The sequence below is a fragment of the Ahaetulla prasina genome, chromosome 2 (assembly GCF_028640845.1).
Source record: "Ahaetulla prasina isolate Xishuangbanna chromosome 2, ASM2864084v1, whole genome shotgun sequence".
Lineage (NCBI taxonomy): Eukaryota > Metazoa > Chordata > Lepidosauria > Squamata > Colubridae > Ahaetulla > Ahaetulla prasina.
The window spans coordinates 284137849-284162078 of NC_080540.1; the positions used below are offsets into that span (position 1 = coordinate 284137849).

Below are 24230 nucleotides of genomic sequence, written 5' to 3' on the forward strand. Positions count from 1 at the left end.
GGGAAGCCTGGGAAAGAGACTCTACCATAACTATGTCAGAGAGGGGCTTCCAACTGCGGCTTTTCCTTTCACTGAATTCTGCCTTTCAGAAGACAAAAGCCACAAGCTGGTGGCAATTTCCTAGGGTCCCAACGGGTGACACCGCAATCACTTTTCATGAAAGGTTTCGTGGAAAAATAAAGGGACCCCTCCTTTTCCACCACACCACATTTTTTTTTTTTACAGGAAGCTGTTCATCTAAACTTAACTTCTTCTCCTTCTTGCAAGTTGTGAGGTTCTAATTTTAGATCTTGCAGACCGCGGATCTCCAAGGTTGGACAGATCTAGATAGCTCTTGCTACATTCAGATCCAAGCTATACCAGCCTGTTTTAAGTGGCAGGAAGGGATTTCCTTGGTCGAATACATGCTCACACACAAAGAGAACAAGACCCACAACAACAACAGCAGCAGCAGTAGCAACAACAACAACAACAACAACAACAACAACTGTGTTGTCTCTATAAAGTCTCAAGTCCAAGAAAAGGCTAGGTTGGTTTCTGATCCTGGAGATGATTATTTATTTGTTTGATTAAAACCCTATTTTGGGGGAAAGGTACTTCTCTTTTTATTTGTGTTTTTTATGGATTGCTGTGGATCACTTAGAAGAATTATATGAGATAGGCTGCCTTATAAGTCTTGCAAATAAATAGATGTAAGGAATATAAATGTAAGGAAGGGCTCCGCGATCAAAAATAGTTTTGCAGTTTTAAAATGGATTCTTCACAAAATGGATTCTTTTAAAACAGATTCGTGATTCCTTTTGGCTCACAGTTAAAAACAATCTTGTCTCCTCTTTACTGCTTGGAGTTGAGCCTTAGCATAGTACTCAAAGGGCAGGCACAGGCCTTAGTCCAGAAAAGATTATGCAGCACCTATACAGATGGTCCTCGAGTTACGATCACAATGGAGCCCAAAATTTATGTGAAACATTTGTTAAATGAGTTTTGCCTCATTTTACGACTTTCCTGGCCACATTTCTGAAGTGAATCACTGCGGTTGTTAAATTAGTAATACTGTTGTTAAGTGGATCTGGTTTTTCCCATTGATTTCACAAGGTCGCAAAAGGGGATCAGATGACCCCGGGACACTGCAACCGTCATAAATGCGAATCAGTTGTCAAGGGACATGGTGGCTGAGTATCTTGGGAGATATATAGGTAGTCCTTAATTTAAAACCATGCATTTTGTGACCATTTGCAGTTACACTGAAAAAAAGTGACTCACAACCAATCTTTGCACTTAAAACCATTGGTCACGTGACCAAAATTCAGATATGTGGAATCGGGCATGTATTTACAACTGTTCCATCATCCTGGGATTACATAATCACCATTTCCAACCTTCCAAATTTAATATTTTTCATTGTATTAAATACAGAAAGAGAAAAGAAATTAGGAAATTAAGAGAAGGAAATGGGAAGTGAAATACCAGAGGGAAAAGTAAAAGAAAAGAAAAAGAAAAGAGGGCATTGACTTCTAACTCTTCCTAGCACAGTACAAGATAAACATAAGTTCGGTTCTGCAACCCAACAAGACAGACACAGACTTCAGAGGATAATTAGAACTGCAGAAAAAATAATTGCTACCAACCTGCCTTCCATTGAGGACCTGTATACTGCACGAATCAAGAAGAGGGCCGTGAAAATATTTGCAGATCCCTCGCATCCTGGACATAAACTGTTTCAACTCCTACCATCAAAACGACGCTATAGAGCATTGCACACCAGAACAACTAGACACAAGAACAGTTTTTTCCCGAAGGCCATCACTCTGCTAAACAAATAATTCCCTCAACACTGTCAGACTATTTACTGAATCTGCACTACTATTAATCGTTTCATAGTTCCCATCTCCAATCTCTTTCCACTTATGACTGTATGACTATAACTTGTTGCTGGCAATCCTTATGATTTATATTGATATATTGACCATCAATTGTGTTGTAAATGTTGTACCTTGATGAACGTATCTTTTCTTTTATGTACACTGAGAGCATATGCACCAAGACAAATTCCTTGTGTGTCCAATCACACTTGGCCAATAAAATTCTATTCTATTCTATTCTATTCTATTCTATTCTATTCTGTTCTGTTCTGTTCTGTTCTGTTCTGTTCTGTTCTGTTCTGTTCTGTTCTATTCTATTCTATTCTATTATCACAGCTTTAGCTTCTCGGTTTCCCCTCTCCACCTTTGTGCTATCAGAGAAGGAGAAAGGAGAAAAAAACAGCCAAGTCAGGGAGTCGATCTGTAAAAAGCATTACCGTATTTTCATCACTCTTGTCTTTGCAAAATTCTCATAATTTAAAATGACTTTTCTCGTCTGATTAGAGCGTGCTAATTTTCCATGAAAGCAGCTGTAGTATTAATGATTTATAGGCTCAGCCTATTACCCTGTCTCAGCTTTAAGTTCAGGACGTAAAAGTCCTCATTTTGTACTGTGTGCTGTAAAAATAGCCTGATTAGTTAACCATCTGGGAAAATATTGGCTGGTGTTGTTTTATTTATATATATATATATATATAAAGCTTTGATATGAAAATAATATCTCATTGTGATGTCTGAAGTAGCAGATATTCAAATAATTCATTACAGGTCCTCCTTGACTTTAGGACCATTCATTTAGCACCCGTTTGAAGTTCAACAAAAACTGAAAAAGTGGCTTACAAGTAGTTCTCACACTTATGACCCTTGCGGCATCCCCAGGGTCACCTGATCAAAATTCAGACACTTCGCCACTGGCATGTATTTATGACGGTTGCAGTTTCCCTCCCAGGGCCAGATGATCAACAGTTCCAGAAACCAGCCAGCTTTTGATATATATATATATAAAGTCTAGGACTAAGTCAGATCTGCTTAACAAAGATGTGATTCATTTAACCCCGGTGGTGATTTGCTTAAGGACCGCACCAAAAAAAGATAATAAAATTGGGCACAACTCTCTTAACAACCACCTCGCTTAGCAACAGAAATTTCTGGTTGTAATTGTAGTGTAAGTTCAGGACTGCCTGTTCAGCTTGAATTAACGTTTGTGCTGAATCCAGTAATCTCTCTCTCCTTCCCTCCCTCTCGCTCTCTCCCTCCCTCCCTCTCTCTATCTCCCTCCCTCCCTCTCTCTTTTCCTCCCTCCCTCTCTCTTTATCCCTCTCTCCCTGCTTCTCTCTCTTTCCTCCCTGCCTGTCTCTTTTCCTCCCTCCCAATCTCTCTATTCCACTCTCCCTGCCTCTCCCTCCCTCCCTCCCTCCTTCTCTCTCTCTCTCTGTCTCTCTCCAATGCAAATACGCACATAAACGCAAACACACACACAAATGCAAACACGTATTTCCCACTGCTCCTAGAATCAGCACTAGAGTTTTAGGGTATGAGAATAGATATCAGGAATTAAGACTGATCAGAGCTGAAGTCTAAAAGATGCTTTGGACCGTGCATGGGTGCCCATGCATGTAGCATCTCTCTGCAGCTCCTGAAAGAATATTTTCCTGGTACCAGCAGCAGAACGATGGCAGGACATGACCTGCTGCTTTAAGTTCTGGAAGATGAAGCATTCTCTGGGCATACTGTAGATGAGGATTCCTAAGAGTGAGTATCTAACCCTTGCCAGGATTAGGTAAGGGCCCTTAATACAATGAATAATAGTCCTTATCTTATCCTTGCAAAGGTTAGAGACCCTCCTGTAGAAACTCTCATCTATACCCAGAACATGCTTCATTCTTCTGTAAGATTTCATTTCAGAAAGGAATATTTATTTACAAGAATCGTCTTGTAGGGTGAGCAATTCCCAGTGTCTAGCTAAGTGCTATGTATCCTAGCACAAAGAAAGAAACAGCAAGAGGAGAAGGAGGAGAGTCAAAGAATAAGGGGTCTTTTTTATTATTTTTCTATGAATTACCCTTCTTAGCGCTTAATAAACATCGTGTTGTCTGGGTATTTAATTTGCTTAACAATACAGATTCCATTCTCACTCTCCACCCCTTTCTTCCAACCACTGGTAGAATAAGTTCCATGTTTGATAATATTCTGTGTCTTCGTTCTGCTTGATTTTCAATGTAAGTCTATCCATTTCTGCACAGTCTAGTATCTTCCTAATGATCTCTTCATCTTTCCAATATCGTGCGAAGATAATCCTCGCTGCTGTTAAAACATGTAATGCTAAATACATACTTTTCTTATCATTTTTTTCCTGCTCTCATCCCTAATAAAAACAGTTCAGGTTTAAAATCTACAAGAGTAAGGCGTCTTTGAGTATGTGCCTGGGGCAAAAGGCAAGAATCTCAGATTCTGATACAAAGAGAAAATACATCAAGAGCTAAATCCTTAACTCTTAAAACCTATACCAGAGTTCTTCCAATCTGGCAACCTTAACAGTCGTGGACTTCAACTCCCAGAATTCCCCAGCCAACATGGGATGGCTGAAGAATTCTGGGAGTTAAAGCCAACCAGTGTTAATGACAATCCTTCAACTTTTGAACTTCCAAAGAACATCTTTCTTTGTAGTAGCAAAAGAATGTGGGAGGCTTCTGCTGGCTGAGACCATAAGGAGTTCTTCTCAGTTATGCTTAGCTCATATGAGGCTCAGAGTTAAGTTGTTGTTGTTGTTAGATGCGAAGTTGTGTCCGACCCATCGTGACCCCATGGACAACATTCCTCCAGGCCTTCCTGTCCTCTACCATCCTCTGGAGTCCATTTAAACTCATGCCTACTGCTTCAGTGACTCCATCCAGCCACCTCATTCTCTGTCATCCCCTTCTTCTTTTGCCCTCAATCTTTCCCAGCATTAGGCTCTTCTCCAGTGAGTCCTTCCTTCTCATTAGGTGGCCAAAGTATTTCAGTTTCATCTTCAGGATCTGGCCTTCTAAAGAGCAGTCAGGGTTGATCTCCTCTAGGACTGACTGGTTTGATCGCCTTGCAGTCCAAGGGACTCGCAGGAGTCTTCTCCAGCACCATAGTTCAAAGGCCTAAATTCTTTGGCGCTCAGCCTTTCTTATGGTCCAAGCTTCACAGCCATACATTGCAACTGGGAAAACCATAGCTTTGACTATACGCACTTTTGTTGGCAGGGTGATGTCTCTGCTTTTTAGTACGCTGTCTAGATTTGCCATAGCTTTCCTCCCCAGGAGCAAGCATCTTTTAATTTCTTGGCTGCAGTCCCCACCTGTGATCTTGGAGCCCAGGAAAATAAAATCTGTCACTACCTCCATTTCTTCGCCATCTATTTGCCAGGAATTGAGAGGGCCTGATGCCATGATTTTAGTTTTCTTAATGTTGAGTTTCAAGCCAACTTTTACACTCTTCTCCTTCACCCGCATCAAGAGGCTCTTTAGTTCCTCTTCGCTTTCTGCCATTAGAGTGGTATCATCTGCATATCTGAGGTTGTTGATATTTCTTCCGGCAATCTTAATTCCAATTTTTGATTCATCTAGCCCCGCCTTTCTCATGATGTGTTCTGCATATAAGTTAAATAGGCAGGGTGATAGTATACAGTCTTGCTGGACTCCTTTCCCAATTTTGAACCAATCAGTGGTTCCGTGTCCAGTTCTCACTGTGGCTTCTTGACCCACATACAGGTTTCTCAAGAGACAAATAAGATGGTCTGGTACTCCCATCTCTTTAAGAACTTGCCACAATTTGTTGTGATCCACACAATCAAAGGCTTTAGCATAGTCAATGAAGCAGAAGTAGATGCTTTTCTGGAACTCCCTAGCTTTCTCCATGATCCAGCGTATGTTGGCAATTTGATCTCTAGTTCCTCTGCCTCTGCGAAATCCTGCCTGTACTTCTGGTAGTTCTCGATCCACATACTGCTGGAGCTAGCTTGTAGGATTTTAAGCATAATCTTACTAGCATGTGAAATGAGTGCAATGGTGTGATAGTTTGAACATTCTTTGGCATTGCCTTTCTTTGGAATTGGAATGTAAACTGACCTTTTCCAATCCTGTGGCCATTGTTGAGTTTTCCAAATTTACTGGCAAATTGGGTGTAGCACTTTTACTGCGTCGTCTTTTAAGATTTTGAATAGCTCAGCTGGAATACTGTCTCCTCCACTAGCTAGGCAGTAATCCATGGAAGGGTCAGAGTTAAGTGGTGGGGTTCAAATAATTTAACAACCGGTTCTCTGCCCTAATGACTGGCTGGATGGGCGTGGTCATGGTAGGCGTGGCCAGGGGGTTTGACAGGCAGCACTCGGCCTCCTGCACACCCCTGGGAGCAAAAACAGGCCATGGGGAGCACCCGCTGTGTACCGTTTTGGCCTAGTAGGCCTCCCTACAGACTCCTGGGAGCAAAAACGGGCTGTGCGGGGCCATGCCGCACCCCCGCGCCCCGTTTTAAGCCTAGTAGGCCACCTTGCACTTACTTGGGAGCCAAAACAGGGCAAGTGGGGACTTTTAGAAGGGGAGAGAAGGGCCCAGCCAGCAATTTAATAACAGTTTCGGCCGAAGTGGTGTGAACCGGTTGAATCCCATCATTACTCAGAGTCCTAGAGACTTTCCCATTGCTTCTGGGCAGTCTGACATTTATTTATTTATTTATTTGTATCCAACCTTTATTATTTTTAAAAATAACTCAAGGTAGAAAACATATAGAACAGAATTCTTTATTGGCCAAGTGTGATCAGACACACTTGCATTTTGAGAGAGTCAACTATTCTCCAAAGATCTGAGGGCAGGACAGGAAGCAATGGGTGGAAACTAATCAAGGAGAGAAGCAACTTAGAACTAAGAAGAAATTTCCTGACAGAGCAATTACTTAATGAAATGATAGAAGGTGTTGAAGCTACAGGAACCTTGGGGGCAAGTGACCACGCAATATTGGAATTCGACATTAAGCAAATACAAGTAGTAGAACAAAGTCAAACTAGAGTCTTGGATTTTAAGAGAGCTAATTTCAATAAACTTAGAGAGAGCTTGAGAAGGATTCAATGGATGAGAATCCTCAGGGGGAAAACAACTCAAGAAGCTTGGGAAATTTTGAAAAGTGAGATTATAAAAGCACAGTCTAACACAATACCAATGAAGAAGAAAAATAGTAGATCTCAAAAGAAACCAGCATGGATGCATAAAGAACTATCTGACAAATTGAAAGACAAAAAGGACAAATATAAAAAGTGGAAAGAGGGGCAAATAACTAAGGCAGAATATCAGCAAATAGCCCGAGCCTGTAAAGATGAAGTGAGGAAAGCTAAGGCTCACAATGAACAAAGGCTAGCGACAAAAGTAAAAAATAACAAAAAAAGCTTCTTCCAACATGTTAAAAACAAGAAAAAAGTCAAGGAAACAATTGGCCCATTGCTGGGAGAAAGTGGCAAGAAGATGACAAGCAACAGGGAGAAAGCAGATCTACTTAACTCATTTTTTTGCATCTGTCTTTACACAAAAGGAAAAAACAATCCAACCTATCAAAAACAGCACTACAAAAAACAGATTAGAAACACAAGTTAAAATAGGGAAGAAAATGGTAAGTGAACACCTGTCTACCCTAGACGAGTTCAAATCACCAGGACTGGATGGATTACACCCCAAGGTTCTGAAGGAACTGGCAGACGTGATCTCAGAACCACTGAACTATATCTTTCAAAGATCCTGGAGCACAGGGGAGCTGCCAGAGGACTGGAAAAGAGCTGATGTAGTTCCCATCTTCAAAAAAGGAAAAAAAACAGATCCAGGAAACTACAGACCTATCAGTCTGACCTCAATACCGGGGAAGATTCTGGAAAAGATAATCAAGCAATGAATCACCGAACACCTAGAAGCAAACAAAGTAATAACCAAAAGCCAACATGGGTTTGTCAAAAACAGATCATGCCAGACTAATCTTATCGCATTCTTTGACAAAATGACAAAATTAGTAGACCAGAGGAATGCTGTCGATATAATTTACTTGGACTTCAGTAAAGCATTTGATAAAGTAGACCATAACCTACTACTAGATAAAGTAGAAAAATGTGGGTTAGACAGCACCACCACCAGATGGATTCGTAATTGGCTGACCAACCGCACTCAACGTGTAGTCCTCAACGGAACTACATCCACATGGAGGGAAGTATGCAGTGGAGTACCCCAAGGCTCTGTTTTAGGCCCAGTACTCTTCAACATCTTCATCAATGACTTGGACAAGGGATAGATGGGGAACTCATCAAATTTGCAGATGACACCAAGCTGGCAGGAATAGCCAACACTCCAGAAGATAGGCTCAAGTTACAGAAAGATCTTGACAGACTTGAACATTGGGCGCTATCTAACAAAATGAAATTCAACAGTGAAAAAAGTAAGGTTCTACATTTAGGCCAAAAAAACAAAATGCACCAGTACCGTATATGTGGTACCTTGCTCAATAGTAGTACCTGTGAGAGGGATCTTGGAGTCCTAGTGGATAACCATTTAGATATGAGCCAGCAGTGTGCAGCACCTGCTAAAAAAGCCAACACAGTTCTGGGCTGCATAAACAGAGGATAGAATCGAGATCACGTGAAGTGTTAGTGCCACTTTATAATGGCTTGGTAAGGCCACACTTGGGATATTGCATCCAGTTTTGGTGGCCGCGATGTAAAAAAGATGTTGAGACTCTAGAAAGAGTGCAGAGAAGAGCAACAAAGATGATTAGGGGACTGGAGGATAAAACATATGAAGAACGGTTGCAGGAACTGGGTATGTCTAGTTTATCAAAAAGAAGGACTAGGGAAGACATGATAGCTGTGTTCCAATATCTCAGGGGCTGCCACAAAGAAGAGAGTCAGGCTGTTCACCAAAGCACCTGAGGGTAGAACAAGAAGCAATGGGTGGAGGGCTGTGCCGTTTTCTTGTTCTCTGTCTTGGATTTTAGTGGGGGTTCTTTTGGATTAGTTTGGTAATCTTATTTCTCTGGAATCCATTGGATGTTAGTACGTTAGTGAGAGTGTCTAGTTCGGTTTTAGGTGTTGTTCATCAGCTAAGCATTTTGTTCTAGAGATGAGTGTCTTGGCTACTGAGTTGATCTGTGCTGGGTGGTGGTGTGAGAGTGCATGCAGATAGCGGTTTGTGTGTGTTTTCTTCTGGTAGATGGTGTGTCCTAGGGAGCCATTGGGTTTCTGTAGACTAAGACATCTAGGAAGGAAGTTGGTTATTAACTTCTGTTTCCATGGTGAACTGTATTTTGGGGTGTAGGCTATTGAGGTGTGTGAGGAAGTTGTCAAGTTTTCTTTCCCGTGTGGCCAGATTATGAAGGTGTCGTCTACATATCTGAGCCAGAGTTTGGGTTTGTGATCAGATTTTTCTAGTGCTTGGGTTTCAAAGTGTTCCATGTAGAGTTGGCAATGACAGGTGAGAGGGTGATCCCATGGGTGCTCCTTCTACTTGTTTGTATTTTGTCCATTATAGATGAAGTATGTGTTGGATAGGCAGTGGTTGGTCAGATCTAGGATGTGCTTGGGGGTTATATTTGTTTTGGATAGCTGTCAAGGCTTCTTTGATTGGCACTTGGGTGAAGAGGATATGACATCAAAGCTCACGAGTAGGTCGCTGGGCTGTAAGTTTTGTTTCTTTATGATCTCTATGAACTGGAATGAGTTTTTACGTGTGAGGTGATGGATTCTGCATAGGGCTGTAGTTGTTTGGCGAGAAATTTGGCTAGGTTTTGTAGAGGTGAGCCTATGGAGCTGACTATGGGTCTGAGTGGGGTTCCTTCTTTGTGTATCTCGGGGAGGCCATAGACCTTAGGCCATCTGGATGATTTCTCTCTGGGAATGATTCTTTGTTGGATTTCTTCGCTGATGGGGAGGCTTTTATTTTGGATCTAGTGGTTTTTCTAGGTAGGTGGTGGGGTCTGTTTTAGGGGCTTGTATGCAGGGTCTTGGAGTAGGTTGGTTAATTTGGTTTGGTAGTCAGATGTGTTCATAACCACCGTGGCGTTGCCCTTGTCTGCTGGTAGGATTATTATGCTGGTATCTTTTTTCAGGTTAAGTAGTGCTGTCTGTTCCTCTTTGGGTAAGTTGCTTTTGGGTGGCTTGCTGCTGCAGAGGATGTTGGAGATCTCGAGTCTGTTTTTGTTAGCGTCATCGGGGTTGATTTTGGTCAGGCTGGTTTCAACTCCGCATATAATGGTCTCAGTGGGGATGTATTTGGGAGTGACTGCAAAGTTGAATCCTTTGGAAAGGACATCGGTTTCAGCTTTGGTGAGGATCCTATCTGAGATGTTATGCACTGTTTGTTTCATGTGTTGCTGTGAGGGTGGAGGGTTTGTTTCTGGCGTTCTTGTAGTCTTGAGTTTGTTGGTGTGCGTGTCTGTCTTGAGGGTGGTCTGTGTTTGGCTCTCAGGCGGCAAGTTGTTTAGTTGTCCCAAAGTGCAGGGTGCATCTTGTTGCTGAGTTTGAGGTGAAGTGTGAGGAGATCTTTGTTGATTTGATCTAGGAGGAATCTTTTGTGTGAAGTTCATTTCTGATTAAGGCCAATTCTGTTCTTTTAGGATCGTTTGGTGGCTGCAGAGTTGGAGTGGAATTTCAATTGGAAGCATTTGGGGATTAAATTTTGATCGCGGCAGTTTCGTAGGAATGCGAGGTCACATAAAATGGAAGCTTTTGGACTTCTAGTTTTCATAGGTCCTGGTCAGATGGTGGATTTCCTCCCGTAGAGGTGCAATATTTGTTTTCTGAGGTTTTCACGGGTGTTTGTATATAGGTCTTTGGTTGTTCGGGTTTTCTCCGTGTAAAATTGGAAGTGTCTTGGCGACGTTTCGAAGTCTCATTCGTCATCTTCAGGCTTCAGCTTCGTGCTTCTGGGAGCAATGTGTGATCGCAGCTGTTTCTTCCTTTTAACTGCTAGTGGGGGTTTGAACTGATTGGGTGGGAGCTTGGCTGTGCTCTGATTGGATGGGGGTTTTTCTGTGCTCTGATTGGCTGGGGGTGTGTCCTGTGTTGGTGGGGGCTTGGTTGTGCTCAGTCTAGTCTGTGCTGCAGGGGGATTTGAGCTGGATGGATTTGAGCTGGATGGATTCCAAAGAAATAAGATTACCAAGCTAATCCAAAAAGAACCCCCCACTAAAATCCAAGACAGAGAACAAGAAAACGGCACAGCCCTCCTCCCATATATAAAAGGCACCACAGACAGAATCAGCAAGATCCTCCACAAACACAACATCAAGACAGCATTCTGCACAAACAGAAAAATATCCACCATCCTAAGAAACCCCAAAGACAAAATTGAGTTAGAAAATCAAGGAGTATATGAAATCATGCACCGCCTGCCCACCACATACATTGGACAAACCAACAGAAGAATAAGTGCACGATTGAAGAACACAAGAACTCATTCAAAAGAGGAACTAACTTCTTCCCTGGTCCAACACTTTAAAGTCACAGGACATGATATTGACTTTAAAAAGACCAGAACTATCGCCAAAACTGAACACTTTAACAACAGAATAATCAGAGAAGCCATTGAGATAGAAAAACGCCCACACAGCATGAACAAACGAGATGACACCTGCCGCCTACCAGCCATTTGGAAACCCGCCTTATTGACAAACGAGTCCCTAACACGAGGAATGACACCAGACCCACACTCACAAGGTCCACACAGGATGTCACCACCGCACATCCACCCAGAAAGCAGACCCAAACCCACACTGATCATAAAGCACGACCAAGGACCAGAAGCCAGACCGCAGCTGCAACATTAGCCATTTCAAACCCCTCCAATCCATTCATGCAGCAGACTGACACCCACTATGAAGATGTAGCACGACCACAAAGCCAAACAACAGCTATGCAGCTCACCAGCTCAAATCCCCCTGCAGCACAGACTAGACTGAGCACAACCAAGCCCCCACCAACACAGGACACACCCCAGCCAATCAGAGCACAGAAAAACCCCCATCCAATCAGAGCACAGCCAAGCTCCCACCCAATCAGTTCAAACCCCACTAGCAGTTAAAAGGAAGAAACAGCTGCGATCACACATTGCTCCCAGAAGCACTTGAAGCCTGAAGATGACGAATGAGACTTCACGAAACGTCGCCAAGACACTTCCAATTTTACACGGGAGAAAACCCGAACAACCAAAGACCTATATACAAACACCCGTGAAAACCTCAGAAAACAAATATATATATATATATATATATATATATATATATATATATAAATATATATATATATATATATATATATATATATATATATATATATAATGACAATTCTTCAACTTCTGAACTTCCAAAGAACATCTTTCTTTGTAGTAGCAAAAGAATGTGGGAGGCTTCTGCTGGCTGAGACCATAAGGAGTTCTTCTCAGTTATGCTTAGCTCATATGAGGCTCAGAGTTAAGTTGTTGTTGTTGTTAGTTGCAAAGTCGTGTCCGACCCATCGCGACCCCATGGACAACATTCCTCCAGGCCTTCCTGTCCTCTACCATCCTCTGGAGTCCATTTAAACTCATGCCTACTGCTTCAGTGACTCCATCCAGCCACCTCGTTCTCTGTCATCCCCTTCTTCTTTTGCCCTCAATCTTTCCCAGCATTAGGCTCTTCTCCAGTGAGTCCTTCTTTCTCATTAGGTGGCCAAAGTATTTCAGTTTCATCTTCAGGATCTGGCCTTCTAAAGAGCAGTCAGGGTTGATCTCCTCTAGGACTGACTTGTTTGTTCGCCTTGCAGTCCAAGGGCCTCGCAGGAGTCTTCTCCAGCACCAGAGTTCAAAGGCCTCAATTCTCTGGTGCTCAGCCTTTCTTATGGTCCAACTTTCACAGCCATATATTGCAACTGGGAAAACCATAGCCTTGACTATACACACTTTAGTTGGCAGGGTGATATCTCTGCTTTTTAGTACACTGTCTAGATTTGCCATAGCTTTCCTCCCCAGGAGCAAGCGTCTTTTAATTTCTTGGCTGTAGTCCCCATCTGAAGTGATCTTAGAGCCAGGATAATAAAATCTGTCACTACCTCCATTTCTTCTCCTTCTATCTCCCAGCAATTGAGAGGGCCGGATGCCATGATTTTAGTTTTCTTAATGTTGAGTTTCAAGCCAACTTTTGCATTCTCCTCCTTCACCCACATCAAGAGGCTTTTTAGTTCCTCTTCGCTTTCTGCCATTAGAGTGGTATCATCTGCATATCTGAGGTTGTTGATATTTCTCCGGGCAATCTTAATTCCAATTTTTGATTCATCCAGCCCCGTCTTTCTCATGATGTGTTCTGCATATAAGTTAAATAGGCAGGGTGATAGTATACAGCCTTGCCGGACTCCTTTCCCAATTTTGAACCAATCAGTGGTTCCGTGTCCAGTTCTCACTGTGGCTTCTTGACCCGCATACAGGTTTCTCAAGAGACAAATAAGATGGTCTGGTACTCCCATCTCTTTAAGAACTTGCCACAATTTGTTGTGATCCACACAATCAAAGGCTTTAGCATAGTCAATGAAGCAGAAGTAGATGTTTTTCTGGAACTCCCTAGCTTTCTCCATGATCCAGCGTATGTTGGCAATTTGATCTCTAGTTCCTCTGCCTCTGCGAAATCCTGCCTGTACTTCTGGTAGTTCTCGATCCACCTACTGCTAGAGCTAGCTTGTAGGATTTTAAGCATACTCTTACTAGCATGTGAAATGAGTGCAATGGTGCGATAGTTTGAACATTCTTTGGCATTGCCTTTCTTTGGAATTGGAATGTAAACGGACCTTTTCCAATCCTGTGTTGTTGAGTTTTCCAAATTTACTGGCAAATTGGGTGTAGCACTTTTACTGCGTCGTCTTTTAAGATTTTGAATAGCTCAGCTGGAATACTGTCTCCTCCACTAGCTAGGCAGTAATCCATGAAAGGGTCAGAGTTAAGTGGTGGGGTTCAAATAATTTAACAACCGGTTCTCTGCCCTAATGACTGGCTGGATGGGCGTGGTCATGGTGGGCGTGGCCAGGGGGTTTGACAGGCAGCACTCGTGCTCCTGCACCTCCCTGGGAGCAAAAACAGGCCACGGGGAGCACCCGCTGTGCACCATTTTGGGCCTAGTAGGCCTCCCTACAGACTCCTGGGAGCAAAAACGGGCTGTGGAGGGCCATGCCGCACCCCCGCGCCCCGTTTTAAGCCTAGTAGGCCTCCTTGCACTTACCTGGGAGCCAAAACAGGGCAAGTGGGGACTTTTAGAAGGGGAGAGAAGGGCCCAGCCAGCAATTTAATAACAGTTTCAGCTGAAGTGGTGTGAACCGGTTGAATCCCATCATTACTCAGAGTCCTAGAGACTTTCCCATTGCTTCTGGGCAGTCTGGCATTTATTTATTTATTTATTTGTATCCAACCTTTATTATTTTTAAAAACAACTCAAGGTAGAAAACATATAGAACAGAATTCTTTATTGGCCAAGTGTGATCAGACACACTTGCATTTTGAGAGAGTCAAGCTATTCTCCAAAGCAACTGAGGGCAGGACAGGAAGCAATGGGTGGAAACTAATCAAGGAGAGAAGCAACTTAGAACTAAGAAGAAATTTCCTGACAGAGCAATTACTCAATGGAACAACTTGCCTCCAAAAGTTTTGAATGCTCCAACACTGGAAGTTTTTAAGAAGAGATTGGACAACCATTTGTCTGAAATGGTATAGGGTATAGGGTTGAAATGGCAGGGGTTTGGACTAGAAGACCTCCAAGGTCTCTTCCAACTCTGTTATTCTATTCTATTTTACGCAAGGAATTTGTCTCCTGTGCATAAGCTCTCGGTGTACATACAAGCAACAAGTGATAAATCACTTGATAAATGTTGTTCATCATGAAATATGCATTCATCATCAATCCTAAAATACAACACTTAGTGACAGTCATAGGATGCTAACTAAGCAATCAACATAAAACATACTAGGTTACTAAATAAACAATATAAATCATATGATCCGAGCAACAAAGTTATAGTCATAAGAAGATAAGGAGATAGGTGACAGGAAAGATGAGAAGAATAATAATAATGCAGCCTTACTAGAGAGTTTGACAGAGTTGTGGGAAATAGTTGTTTAGCAGAGTGATGGCACGGGGGAAATCCAACATACCTTTTTCAACCTCTTTCCCTCCACAATAGCAATCCTACGAAGTGGGTTGGGTTGAGAGAAAGTGAGTGGCCCAAGGACACCCAGCCAACCTTCATGGCTAAGGCAGAACTAGAACTCATGGTCTCCTAGTTTCTAGCCTACTACCTTAACCACTAAACCAAACTGTGTCTCTTTATATTTATACTTCAAGCATTTTTCCAGTCAATTCACTATGATCAAAGCATCTGGATACACATATCCTAGGGAACTCAGTACAGGTAGTCCTCAACTTAGGACCACAATTGAGCCCAATGTTTCCATTGTTCAGTGAAACATTTGTTAAGTGAATTTTGCCCCATTTTACGACCTTCGTTGCCACCGTTAAGTGAATCACTGCAGTTGCTAAGTTAGTATCACGGTTGTTAAGTGAATCTGGTTTCCCCATTGACTTTGCTTGTCAGAAGGTCACAAAAAGTGATCACATGGCCCCAGGAGGACACTGCAAGGTCATAAATATGAGTCAGTTGCTAAGCGTCCAGATATTGATCACATGACCATGGGATGCTGCAATAGTTGTAAGTCTGAAAAACAGTCGTAAGTCACTTTTTTCAGTGCTGTTGTAACTTTGAACAGTCACTAAGTGAACTCTTGTAAGTCAAGGATTACCTGTAGTAATGCTTTCTAATGCCCAGATCGTATAAGGGCATATTCAGCACTGGGACTTCAATGCCAAATTGCTTTGTTTCATCCACTTAATGTGAGACTGGACTTTCCTATAAGTAAAGAGAAAGTCAACATCGTTGTTGTTTGCTCTACCTGGTCCTCTGTGCCTTATCATCATGGAGTGCTGATGTTTCTCAAAACTAGTCATGGTAATATGAATTTATCTGAAGAGAGTCCAATTCTGCAAAATATCTAGGTAGCTAAATGTCACCTGAGTTCCAGAGGATTTAATGCTAACAAATAAACAGGTCACCCCATGAATGAACTAGCATAATTGATTGGATGAATGTGTTGGTGTGCTGACACAATTGTAAGACCTTGCTTGCGCTCATGTCTCATGCAAAGAACTAGGGCCATGCATTAAGAGTGAACGGAATTCAAGAGGATTTGGACCATTTGTGGAAATGTAAGGATTCCAGGCTGATTGCTCTCTTCACCCACCCCCCAAGGCTCTGCCTCTCCTCCTACAGCTATTCAATACAGATGAGTTTACTACATAGAATATGACCTTTTCCACTGGCCATTTTCAGCCATCTTTGCATTTCATCAATCCTTCCTGCCCCAGATGTGTCACCGTACAAACCACAAACACAGACAAATTCAAGCACCTGTCAAAATGCAAATGTTTGACCAGACCGTCTTATGTGTTAATGCATAGACTCTGTTTCTCTGCACACCACTTCAGAGTTGATGGTTAAAAGAGCTTTGGAGGAGACAGGAGCATGTGTCCTTAGACCAAGGGCTGCTTTTCGTGGGATTATGCTACAATTGCAAAGGGCGCTTGCAACACACCCAGGACAAGGAACATCAAGACCTCCCAGGGCTATAAAGCACCTTTTGGCTTTTAAGTCTGCCAAAGCTTGGGGGGGGGAAATATTAGTGGTGCACAACCTCTGGAGGGCCTCTGGTGGCTCAAACTGCTAAAACAATCTGTTATTAACACAGCTGCTTGCAATTACTGCAGGTTCAAATCCCACCAGGCCCAAAGTTGACTCAGCCTTCCATCCTTTATAAGGTAGGTAAAATGAGGACCCAGATTGTTGGGGGCAATAAGTTGACTTTGTATATAATATACAAATGGATGAAGACTATTGCTTAACATAGTGTAAGCCGCCCTGAGTCTTCGGAGAAGGTCGGGATATAAATGCAAATAAAAAAAAAAATATCTGGCCACTTATTTATTTATTACAATTGATCCTGAAATTCTAACCAGGGCTGTTAGGTATTTGGATGGCAGGCAAAGCTCAAGACTAGACTGGAAAGTTTAAAAAAAAAAACTCTTCTCCAAAAACAGAAATTTTGGAAGAAGGCAATGGCCAACAACTACAATGTTACTGCCCAGACCAATATACCAGCATTTCCATTAAGTCACCAGGAGGTTGAGCTCAATTCGAAGGAAGCTTTGCCTACTTTATAGCACGCTATGATTAAGCTGTACAAATGTTCAAGCTCAAAGACAGGGAAACCCCTTAGCTCACAGGAAGAATGGCGTTTAGGAAACCCCATCATTCAGCTCCACCACACCAGGATGGCAAGCTGCTCGCTCCCCTTCTTTGAATCCCCAGCTGAAGAAAAGGAGAAGGTACCTACCAGGGTCTATGCAACTTGACAATGGAGGAAGGAGGTCCCACTCTGTCCTTCAGAGTTAGGTTGCTATTTTTCAAGAGGGTAGAGAGCTGGAGAGCTGGGAGGAGATTTTACTTGGAGGATGATGTCATGTGGTTCCAATGAAATTCCTGGGAGAATATTTTGCCCTCTGGCAGGAATCAGCCATCAGAAATAGTTACCTCTGTTTAGAAATGCACATTTTCAAAGCACTGGTGGAGTTAAGTTTGCAGTCCACAGACGGATTTCAAGACCCGATTCCCAGATTTCTGTGTTATAATAATAACTTTTCTCCGAGCAATCAATAATTTCCAGTCTCTATTGGGGAATGTTTTTGGTTTTTGCTTGAAGTTGGTTTTGGGTTAGGTTTTTGTTTTTTGTTTTTTGCTTTGGTGCTTTTTTTTCTGCAAAAGGAGGCTCTGAAGCACTGAAATCATGCTTTAATTGCAGAAATGCAATAGCCAGCTGCAATTTTAACCAATTCAAAAATACTGGATGTTTGGTTCATTGTCTCTTTGGGGGCTGATTTCTCAACAGTTGCAAACATAACTGAATTTATAATTGCATTTTCAGTTCAGGAAAATGAGTGAATTTTTATTTGCTGCTCATTGTGAGTTTTGTCCTTCCTTCCTTCCTTCCTTCCTTCCTTCCTTCCTTCCTTCCTTCCTTCCTTCCTTCCTTCCTTCCTTCCTTTTTTCCTTTCTTCCTTCCTTCCTCCCTCCCTCCCTCCCTCTCTCCCTCCTCCTTCCTTCCTTCCTTCCTTCCTCTTTCTTTCTTTCTTTCTTTCTTTCTTTCTTTTTCTTTCTTTCTTTCTTTCTTCTTAAAAAAAGTCTTGCAATGTTGACTTTTTCTGGCTTTTGCCAAAGGACACCAATGAGTAGTCTTCCAAGTTTGCACATTATTAGGTTTACTTTTAAAAGTTCCAGCTTGTGCATTCAGGTCACAGCACAACTCTTTGTCAAATGTGACCTACATCCCACCACACTAAAAATTTTATCCACTGAACAAGAAAAGTCCATCAGAGATAAAGGCTACATAATGGATCCAAAAAAAGAAGCGGAAAACCCTCAGAGAGGCCATTTTAAATTACAAAAAGATTTCCCCCTGCCATTGCAAACTCGTAGAATTTTTTTTCTCCCCTCCTTTAAAAAAAAATAATAATAATACTGAAATGCTTTTAGCCAACAGGGAATAGCTGCAATATGGTTTCCTTGAACTCACTGGGCTATATCATTGGAAAGGCATCTTTCTCTGGAACGATTCAGAAAATGGAGCCTTCCTTCGTTTGCGGTACAGATAGACTTGACCTATGACGGTCGTTGGTGATTGACTTTTTTTGCGATGGGTGTTAAGCAAACACGTTGGCTGTAAAATGATTGTCATTAAGCAAACTCATCGTTTGCTACGGTGTGGTTTTATCAAAAACCAGAACTAACTAACCAACCAGAACTTACTCCCAGTTTTTGCCCAAACTATTGTAAATTGCAGTTATGCAGGACACTACGAATGGCCGTGAGGGGAGGGCGAATGTCAGAACTTTTGAAACCAGGTCACAATTTCCTGTTTCCTTAGAGATTTCAACTTTTCATGGTCACTAAGCAGCTAAGTCGTAAGTCGAGGACTACCTGCAGAAGTGGTATTCAGCCGGTTCGTCCCAGTCCGTCCGAACCTGTAGCGGAAATTGCTGGTGGGCCTGCCCACTCACCCACCCTGGCTCTATGCCATCCTCTTTAGGCATATTTTTGAGACCGTTTTTGATCATCTACATTTTTACAGCTCTAATCTAGTAGCTGTGGGAGGAGTTTATATTATGTGTGGTTGGTTGCGTGAACTAATAGTTGTTTTGTCTGGCTTGGTAGTTTGCTGTAGTTTGCTATAAGATGCAGAAGCACAAGCCTTTAAATTTCCTAAGAAGAAATGACCAGTAGATCTTGAATTTTAGGGTTGTTGGAAGGAAAATCCATCTGGTTCAGTTCCAAGCTGGGAGAAAGATGCTGGAAATAAAATGGAGGCTGGAGGCTGATTGGAAAGAAGGTCCATTTATTGATGGACATTGGTGGTTCTGAGGCAGCTGACCAACCAACTGGGTGAATAGAAGGGTTCTTATATGGTTCTGAAACTTTGAAGTTTGGGATTTGTGCAATATGGATTGTGTGTTCTGAAAGGGTGTTGGGCAATTCTTATTGTGGCTGATGGCTATGTCCTGTATTCGATTTTTGGGCGCGGGGCTGCTTGCTCTACTCCTATCACTCTGCTTTTGTTAGCTGTTGAAATTGTTGTAAGGAGTTTCGAAATATCCCGTCATGAACGGACCTCTGCTGGCAGTATTTGCTTTGCTTATGAATGGAGCCATCTAGATAGTTGGCTTCCTCTTTCAATACGCTGGTTATCTCCTTAAGTGCCAGCATTTGCAGTAAGCTTGCTGTGACAATGTTTTCTTTAGGTGTCTGGCGGGAATGTGGAATGGGCTTCAGGGTGTTTTTTTTTTTATTAGCCTCTTGGTCTTTTGGCTTTTCTGGGGCTTTTCCTTATGGCTTTATTTGGGATAATGGGGGTGGGGTTGATTTCTTCTTACAAGGTGATTCCTCAGAAAGTGCTTTTTGCCAAGAAACCTACATGGAAGTATACATCAGGGGTATCAAACTGGATTTCTTCGAGGATCAGCATTGTAGTTCTTCTCTGCGGGCTGGCTGCGGGGGTGGGGAGAGGCATGGACACCTTCTGCAGCACCCGCCAGCTAAAACAGGATGCAGGGGGGACCACATGCACCCCCCCCACCCTCCATTTTCAGCCTGGATGGCCTCCCTGCAGCACTCTGCCATCCAAAATGGGCTGCGTGGGGCCGTGGGGCCACCCTGGGCCCCATTTTGGCTCCCGTAGGCATTGTGGGTCAATCCGTTGCTATTTCCAGGCCAGCCCCGTGGGCCAGATTTATACCGTATTTTTCGGAATATAAGATGCACCAGAGTATAAGACACACCTTAGTTTTTGGGGAGGAAAATAAGAAAAAAACTGATTTGCAGGTGGATTGGCCTTCCGGAATACCCCCAATCAGCTGTTCCCAGAGGTGAACTTTAGCAACAGGTTCCTTGGTTTTTTTCCTGCCTCTGAAAGCCTCCGAAACAAGAGCTCTGTGCCTTCCTTTTTTTTTTTTTTTTTTGCTTTTTGCTTTTTTTCCTGCCTCTGAAAGCCTCCGAAACAAGAGCTTCAGAAAAAAAGCCTCTGAAGCTCTGTTTGGGGGCTTCTTTTCTGAAGCTTCTTTTCTGATGCTTTTTTCAGCCTCTGAAACCTCCGTTTGAGAAGCTGGGTGGGGCTACATTCGGAGTATAAGACGCACCCTCTTTTTTGGGGGGGGGAAAGGTCGTCTTATACTCCGAAAAATATGATCTATGAATTGGACCCGGGCAATTTTCCTTCTCTTTCTCCCTTAGCCTCTGCATGTGATAGTTTTCATTGCTAGTATCTGCACTTAGGCTACTACCTGGATCAGATTAATTTAATCAGCAATCATTGTGTACTTCAGTAGTTTTACACAAGAAAGAATCGTGGATTTTATAAAAGTCGCTTGTTATGCCCTTCGTCAGAAGTGCATGACAAAAGTTGGGAGACCAGAGGGAGTATGGATTTGCTATGATTTGCTTGTCAGCTCCCACCTTTAAAGATGTTTAGTTTTCTGTACATTCCCAAACCTTTCAGCAATTGCCCCTGCCTCTAACCTCCTTGACTGCCAAGCAGAAAGAAAATGACATCAGGATTGCTGAAAGTACAGCAATCACAGAAAATGGTTTAAGACTTCTGCTTTCGTGACTCCTATAACAATGCGCTCTGGCTACAGGGCGGCACGACTCTTGTCTTTCAGCATTTCTTAGACGGGGCCTACTTTAATTGCCTGTGCAGACCTAAAAGCAAGATATAAATTTAATGTTGTGGGAAAGGATGCAGAATTTTAAGTCTCCCTCCCCCACAACACATACACAAGTTATATTGGAATCCTCATCAACTCTTAATTTGATTCTGCTTTCTGCTGGTATCTTGGAGATAAGAAGCCAGCTTGCAGAGGGGGGGAAAGAGAAGAAGGAAAGCAGAGTGGATGGTGGATGGGGAGGAAGGAGGTACTCATTTCCTATGACAAAGAAATGAAATTGGTAACTCTGACACTATCCGCACACCCGGTTCCAGCTGATCTGGTAAAATACAATATTGCCTTAAGCAAATCTTGATGAAAAACCGAAATGACACCAAGATGTTCTTCTGGGTAGTATCTCGGTGCATCTGCCCGCTTCTCTAACCTTCTTTGGAAACTGAGAGCAAAAGTTATAGCAAAAATTAAATGAATGGGTGGAACTGCGTTCACTCTTGCTTCGAATTACGAACTCCCATTGACACAAAACAGCAGTCTTTGGAAGGGACCCAAAGGCTATACTGGTCAACCTCTCAATCCCCAAATGCCAGGAATGGCCACTGTCTATGGGACCTTACAATACAGTAGCTAGAATGCTGCCTATAGATAAGGAAAACCTCACAGGTAGATCCATCCTGAAACAGCTGCAGTGGAAATCTTCTCCTTTCTTACTTAGACAAACCAATTTCTATAATTTTCACAATAGGGACCGTTGGACGGGATCGAACTCTGGTTATGCACAGATTTAGCCTGCAATACTTCATTCTAACCACTGTGCCACCATGGCTCTTTCCTAAGGAAGTTCAGAGCAGGTGGAAACCCGGAGATGAACTTGGCTGATCTCAGAAGCTAAAAAGTGTTTGGGCCTGGTTAGTATTTGGATGTTGTGTTTGGATGTTGTGACCCAGGCCCAAGTAGGTAGTATTAGATGCAATCAATTCCAAAACAAACAGACCTTATTAGAACATCTGAGAATTAACTCATTCTCAGCGTAGTCCAAACTAAATCAAAACAAATTCTTCATAACACAAGTCTTCAGTTTTATCACCAACCTTGGTCTAATTAGGCAAACTGCCAAAGGCTTTTCTTGGCAAAAGTTCAGAAGCAGAAGACGCTGACAAGAAATAAATGCAGCAAGACAAGGAGAAGGTTATCAACATTGTTTTCAGAAAAGGAGCCCAAACGCTGTTGCTGGTCTTTTAAGCCTTATGGGAGGGTCCAATCATCTCTTGGCCCTACTCCCAAGTCGTCCTCTTTGCTTTAGCTGCTCTTGCCTTCTGGCAGCTCTTCTCATGTGTGCATTAGGAACAGGCTTCTCCTGTTCCTCTGCCTCACTACTGTCAGCCTCTGGAGGCTTCAGAGCCGGCACATCACTACCTGATGGCCCTGGCTCCATCTCTGCCTCCTATGCAGAGTCCTCATCTGGGCCTTCCCCAGCCTCCAGGACTGGCCCATGCTCTTCCTCAGCCTCACTGCTATCCGACTCCACTGCCAGCTCTGCAGGCTGCCGGCGGACCACAACATTGGATGGGGGAACCTACAAGGAAATACTAGGCCTGTAAACAAACTGAGAAGTTGAAAAAAACGATCTGGAGGAAGACAGAAGCAAATCCATTCTGCAATGCTGCCAAGAAAAATTCATGGAAGCCATCAGGAGGATTCAAGTTTCACTTGAGAGGGATTTTTATCTTCATTAACTTTTTCCCAACAATGAATCATTCTTCTGCTTCTCCTCCTTGGAAAAACTTTGCCTTGCAGAAGTGTGATGCTCCATCATGTTGCAGTGAAGTACATTGCAAAAGAGGGATGATTCACCACCGCCACGATAGAGGTGAGGCCCCTTAAGACACATAGCTTTGATGAGAGGGTTTTCTGCACACGTCTGTATGTCACCCATGGGCATTCAGCAGGAGGTGTGAAAGATTGTGCTGAGGCCAAGAAAGAAAAAATATCTCTAAACACAACTGGAAGATCTCATTACAGGTGTATCAAACAAACCTCTAGTTTCTCGTTGCAAACATTTTGGAGACAAAAGAGATTCAGAAAAGCTTCAAAGAGACCTTTGTTTAATGATCTCCTAATTAAAGAATTGGATAATTACTTTTTCAAGGTAACTCAGAATTACCCAAATCAGCACAAGATTGTGTACCATAATTCCTAATTCTTGGCATTAAAACCCGGGTCTAAAAGTCCATGAGAGTCTTGCTTCCTTGATTATAGGAAGAGCCATGGTGGCGCAGTGGTTAGAATGCGGTACTGCAGGCTACTTCTGCTAACTGTCGGCTGCCTACAATTTGGCAGATCAAATCTCAACAGGCTCAAGGTTGATTCAGCCTTCCATCCTTCCGAGGTTGGTAAAATGAGGTCCTGGTCTAGGACAACTCGTTGTGGCCATCTTGCCCTGGCTATCACAACACGGTCCCTCTCTTGAGTTATCCTGTTTTGAATTGTTCTGGGGCGAGTTGCCTCATGGCAATTGGCTGGGGCAAGTTGTCCCAAAGCAAGTCAGTCACAGTGAGTTTATTTATTTATTTATTTATTTATTAAATTTTTATACCGCCCTTCTCCCGAAGGACTCAGGGCGGTGTACAGCCAGAATAAAAACAAAATATATACAATTTAAAACAACATTTAAAAAGAGCAAATTATTAAGGCTGATTATTAAAATTTAGATTTAAAAATTTAAAAATATTAAGAATACCCAATTAAAATTCAACACTAATTATGCCAGTCCCGCTTTAATAAATAAATATGTTTTGAGCTCACGATGGAAGGTCCGAAGATCAGGCACTTGATGCAGGCCAGGGGGAAGTTCATTCCAGAGCGTCACTGCCCCCACAGAGAAGGCCCTACTCCTGGGGGCCGCCAGCCGACACTGTTTGGCGGACGGCACCCTGAGGAGACCCTCTCTGTGAGAGCGTACGGGTTGGTGGGAGGCAAAGGGTAACAGCAGGCGGTCTCGTAAGTACCCGGGTCCTAAGCCATGGAGCGCTTTAAAGA

At 42.8% G+C, this 24230-nt stretch overlaps 1 protein-coding gene across 1 annotated transcript in view; it reads right to left on the reverse strand.

Moving 5' to 3' along the window:
- Nucleotides 1–17378, reverse strand: part of ST8SIA3 (ST8 alpha-N-acetyl-neuraminide alpha-2,8-sialyltransferase 3) — a 247945-nt gene extending 230567 nt beyond the window's left edge. The window contains exon 1 of the mRNA XM_058170496.1: nucleotides 17315–17378. The gene's annotated coding sequence lies outside the window, so the exon portion shown is untranslated. The remainder of the gene's footprint in view (nucleotides 1–17314) is intronic.
- Between the last annotated feature and the right edge of the window lie 6852 nt (nucleotides 17379–24230).